Below are 6000 nucleotides of genomic sequence, written 5' to 3'. Positions count from 1 at the left end.
ACCTCAAAAAGGATATTATAGCATTGGAAAAAGTCCAGAAAAGGGCAACTAGAATTATTAAAGGTTTGGAACACTTTCCCTATGAAGAAAGGTTGAAACGCTTGGGGCTCTTTAGCTTGGAGAAACGTCAACTGCGGGGTGACATGATAGAGGTTTACAAGATTATGCATAGGACGAAGAGGGTAGAGATAGAAGTACTTTTCTCCCTTTCTCACAATACAAGAACTCGTGGGCATTCAATGAAATTGCTGAGCAGTCAGGTTAAAACAGATAAAAGGAAGTACTTCTTCACCCAAGAGTGATTAACATGTGGAATTCACTGCCACGGGAGGTGGCGGCGGCTACAAGCATAGCCAGCTTCAAGAGGCGATTGAATAAAAATATGGAGCAGAGATCCATCAGTGGCTATTAGCCACAGTGTGTGTGTGTGTGTGTGTGTGTATGTATATATATATTGGCCACTGTGTGACACAGAGTGTTGGACTTGATGGGCCATTGGCCTGATCCAACATGGCTTCTCTTATGTTCTTAAACTGGTCTTAGTGACAAGGTACATACTATATTATTGCTTTGCTTAGTAGTGTGGCTGATCCCTGAATTGTACATGATATCTATGTACCATTTTGGGGGGAAGAGATAACCAATGTCAGGAGGGATTTGTATAAAGGAATTCGGACTGTAGTTTCAGAGTGTAGTCGTGTTGGTCTGCAGTAGAACAGCTAGATTCCAGTCTCATAGCACCTTAGAGACCAACAAGATTTTGGGGGTTAAAGTGCCCTTGAGATCGAACTGATAGTCTTCTTTTCTCACCAAGCCTCAAGGTTGATTATGCAGTGTGTCAAATATGTCAGGCAACAGAATGGAACATCCAATAAGCAATGCAATTGGGTTTGGGTTGCAGAAATCTGAAACAGAGCTGAAACAAAGCATAAACATTAAATATGACACATTTAGAACAGAATCTGTATTGTAGGAACATGCTTACAGCTCAATAAAAATTGTAAAAATCCTGTTTGGACAGCAAAATTCAGTATGCTTGACAATAGATCTTCTTATATTGTCGCACAGAGGATGAGAAATACATATGCTATAATGTACCATAACGCTCTTAGAGGCTGAAGTTGAGTCCAGTGGCACCTTTAAGACCAACAAAGTTTAATAATGAGTATCAGCTTTTGTATGCCTACACATGAAAGCTTATATGAATATTAAAACTTGGTTGCTCTTAAAGGTGCCACTGAACCCAAAACTTGATCTGTTGTTTCAGACCAGCACATGGCTACCTGCCTGAACCACTCTTGCAGACTGTGTTTCTTACTCTGGAATAAGTTTTGCAAGCATTTCCAGTTAATCAGTAATGATGTGTAGAAAGGGTCAAGGGGAATCATCCTTGTTCTACAATCATTGAGGAGCAACATTTACTGCCATTCTCACCATCATTCCCCAATTCTGACAAGTTTATAATAATAATACTTTATTGTTTATTGACTTTTGCTGTTTCCCCTGGCAACTTATACTATCCAGACCAAACTGTTATTCTTTCAGTTTGTTAATTTCACTATCTTGCCATTGGATTCTAACTTTATACTGTTTTGCATACTTAACCACTACCCACAAGCTATATGTAGCACTGCTAACTGTACCCCATTTCATTGATGAAGTGCGCTTTTAGCACACGAAAGCTAACATTCCCAATAAAACGTTTTTGGCCTTAAGGTGCTACTGGACTCCAGTTTTGTTCTATTGCTTCAGACCAACACGGCTGCCCACCTGGATCTATCTGCAATCATTTTAATTACTGTGACCATGAATGTGATTAGAAGAAGAGATTGGATTTATACCCCACTCTTGAATACTTGAAGAAGTCTCAGAGTGGCTTACAATCTCCTTTCCCTTCTCTCCCCCTCCCCACAACAGACACCCTGTGAGGAAAGTGGGGCTGAGAGAGCTCTGACAGAAATTGCTCTCAAATACCAATAGAATATATGTATTGTAACTTTTAGAAAAAAAAATGCTGAGGATGGAGTCTCCAAGAGGTGGCGCTGTGACATCAAAGAATAGTCCCCACATGCCCTTGTCCTGCGAAGAGCTGGGAGCTGGAGAGGGTCTCCCCAAGCAGGAAGATGTAGCTGCCTCTCTTGACTGTTGTTGCTTTTTCATTAAAATCCTGTCTTTCTCTAGAGATTACTCTAACCAAAGATGTTGCACAGCCGAGGCTTAATAAGGCAACTTCAAAGGAAGCGTCCCTCCAGTACAAGCACCTAAAGGAAGCAGCAAGGAAGATTATTCCTTCGAGATGTGGAACAAGACAATAACGTATTACCCAAGAACAGGGGATGCGTTCCTGGCTCCAGGCTGTTGAGTGGATGTCCACTGAGGGATAAAGAAGAAAGGATCGTGAAATCTGGAAGGATCTTAAGAGCACAAGGGTGTTCGTGATGGCTCAGAACAAGATCCATGTCACTTAGCCACCTTCTCAGCCAGACACATCAGAGAAGCTCACCAGCAGCATGCCCAGGGTTGGCCCTGCTACTAAGCAAACTAGGCGATTACCTAGGGCACCGGTCTTCTGGGAGCATTGAATTGGGCACCCCCCATGTGCCTCGGTGACATCAGTGCAGGAGGAGTGTGCTAGAAGTTAGCCTTGCCTAGGGTGCCAGACAGTGATTAACACACAGAATGCACTGCCACAGGAGGTGGTGGCAGCTATAAGCATAGACATCTTCTTGAGGGGATTGATAAACATGGAGCAGAAGTCCATCCATGGCTGTTAGCCACAGCATATTGTTGGAACTCTGTCTGGGGAGTGATGCTCTGTATTCTTGGTGCTTGGGAGGGGCAACAGTGGGAGGGCTTCTAGTGTCCTGGCCCCACTGATGGACCTCCTGAGGGCACCTGGGTTTTTTGGCCACTGTGTGAAACAGTGTTGGACTGGATGGTCCATTGGTCTGATCCAACATGGCTTCTCTTGTGCCAGCCCTGAGCTTGCCAGCAGCAAGATCTTGTGCAGACTGTCCTCAGAATCTGGAAGTCAGGAGTATATTGCAAACCAGAGATTCCACTCCCAGCCAGTCACAGGTTAAAGTAATTGGCAGGCCTATTTTCGATAGACCTACCTAATCTCTTGTAATGTTTCTAGGATTTGGGAGATTCACATTTGAATCCTGACTCTGCCAGGGAAGGTGACCTTGGAGCAGTTAACCTAACTTACCTCACAGGGTTGTTGCGCAAAGGTTTTAAAAATGGAGGAAGGCAGAATGATGTTGCAAGCCACTCTGGGTCCCCGTTGGGAGGAAAGCGGCCGGAGCAATGTTCTGTGCTCATTTGTTCCAACCTCCTAGCATCAAGAACCAAATATTGTTAAGCAGTTCGCCCACATGGTGGAACATACCCTGTGATTCTCCAGAATATTTAAAGGTCAGACAATCAGCACTACCAGAGAGAAATGAACCAAGGGAACGTAGCTAGGGAAAACCCAGAGCATTGTTTTTATCTCTTTCGTACCATTTTAGGTGGAGTCAACAACCATAATCTTCTCATTAATCATCTCTGCTTGTTGAGGATGATTTAGATATTACTTTCTTGAATCTAATGCAGGTGATCTCTGCCTTAGGGGGGAAATAAGGATAACTTGTAATATCTGAATGGCTGTTCAGGTGTCTGCGATTTTTGCTGGAAATGTGCATGAATCAGGAAGCTGCTAATGGCCAAAAACTGCTTGATCCATAGGCATGCAGCATGAAAGAAAGTTTCACGATGCCATGCTGCGTGTTACGAAGTGTAGGATTCGTTCCCCAGCACCCTTCCTTCAGCATAAGCAACTCTGTGTGATCTTTATTTTAGCTGCCCTGGCTTCAAGCCTGTGATTGCATCAGAGACTTCTAGTGAGCCAAGAATTTATATTCATCACAGAACCTTTATGACATGATCTATAATTACATGCTGTTTTTATCGAGCCTCGGAGGGGCATCTGAGCTAAGCTGGACTATCTATCTACCAGCCTGTCTATTTGTCTAACCCCTCTAGACCCAAAGACTCAGGACTGACAATGAAGATGTTTACCGTGCGTCAGTTTGCAACTGAGTAGACATTACTGATTTCTGCCCCCACTCTATCCCACCCCAGAAGGAAAATGCTGCCCTGAATTTCACAGGGAAGAGAGAACAGTTCCACATGTCTCCTGAGGAAGTGACTGAAAACAATGTGTTTGAGGTAAATCATGTTGAACCCAGGGGGCTGGACTCAGGGTAAATCATAATGTCCTGACTGGTAACTTCGGAATTCCTGGTGAGTTCCTGAAATTAAGCAGATTGGTTGTTTTCTCTTCTGTACCCTCTGAATCTTTATCATTCTAGAGGTGCTGGACCAGAGCAGTGAAACCAAAAGTGCCCAGCCCCAATGCAGTTGGATTGCCCATTCTGTTTCCAGATGGAAGTCGCCACTTGGGATACGAGAGCCAGTTTGGTGTAGTGGTTAAGTGTGTGGACTCTTTATCTGGGAGAACTGGGTTTGATTCCCCACTCCTCCACATGCACCTGCTGATGTGACCTTGAGCTGGTCACAAGTTCTTGCAGAGCTGTTCCTCTCAAGAACAATTTCTATCAGAGCTCTCTCAGCTCCTTCTACCTCACAGGGTGTCTGTTGTGGAGAGGAGAAGGGAAAGGAGATTGTTAGCCGCTCTGAGACTCCTTCGGGTAGTGAAGGTAAGGTATAAATTCAGTCTCTTCTTCTTCTTCTTCCCTCTTCATCTTCAAAGGATAACGTATACTCTGTAGAAGATGCAAGAATATATCCCGTCTGAATCATGGCCCTGCCAGCCAAATGGGAAGAGGAAGTGAAGGCTGTTAGTCACTGCAGTCTTTTATTAGCTCTATGCTTGGAACTGATTCATAAATTAATGTTCCTGACCTGATGGCAGTGAAGCATCAGCAGCCAAAGAAAGAGGGCCAAAAATTCAGGGAGAAAAATTCTAAATTCTATAAGCAGAACATTAAAATTCTCAGTCATAGGTCCTCCCAGCTTTCAGAGTTAACTTAATGGGATTCAGTTGTATAGGATGCAGCAGTTACTCTGATGGTTTTACAAAAGGACAAGCAGGGAACCCACAAGGACATACAGGGAGGGTGCCATCTCATTTCATATCCCATCCTCAACTATTTCCTCTTTGCCTTCCCTGGAAGCCGCCATAGCCTCTCCCCTTTTCCTGCTCCTTCACTTTTTCCCACCCACCAGCCAACATACCTTATCTGCTCCTGGTCTTCAGCTTTCCTTCCCTCTCTCCCTCTGGCAAATTCTCCCCAAAAACTCCCCAGTTACATAGTAGCTGGTGCTGAACTAAGCCCAGTTGTGTGATGGCTGGTAGTGCCAGGCTGAACACAGTTGTGCAGTGGCCAGCACTGCTGGGCTGGGTCCAGTTGCACTGTGGCCTAGCCATATCAGGCCAGACCAATCTGAAGCTATGGGAAGGGGGAGGGGAATGTTGGTGCTACAGTACAACATCACTTCACAGTGTCACAGTGTTAGCCACTGTCTAGGGTTTTTCCAAATCTCTATGGTATTTACCACAGAGAATGAGGGAACCCTAGAATGTCACTGATGCCGCTTCTGCCCTCTCAATTGGAAGTGATGCCTTCATGTTGCAGCCCCTCCCAGGCATTGCCCCCAAACTGTTTCTGGGTATTGAGAGCAGAGGGCTAGCAACTGTACAGTGGCTGCTGGGACTAGGCCAGATGGTGTGAGTATTGTCTTGCCAGCTCGCTAGTAAGGGCGAGGCCTTCCCCCAATGTTTGTTTCTGAGTGGCAGCAGGAGAATTTAAAAAGAAATGGCCATTGAGCTGATGGAAAACCCAGAAGGGTTGGCATGTTCTGGTTCTTTGTGCAATTGGTATATTGTTTGCAAAAGAGAATTTATGGAACCTTGGGATCAAGGATTGATGGAAGCAACTATTTCCTGCTTATTCATTTTATCTCTTCCATTTTACAATCACATGATCTCTGTGA

Source organism: Heteronotia binoei, chromosome 5 (genome assembly GCF_032191835.1).
Source record: "Heteronotia binoei isolate CCM8104 ecotype False Entrance Well chromosome 5, APGP_CSIRO_Hbin_v1, whole genome shotgun sequence".
NCBI classification, from domain to species: Eukaryota; Metazoa; Chordata; class Lepidosauria; order Squamata; family Gekkonidae; genus Heteronotia; species Heteronotia binoei.
The sequence above is the reverse complement of the archived record's forward strand: the minus strand, read 5'-3'. Positions refer to the sequence as shown.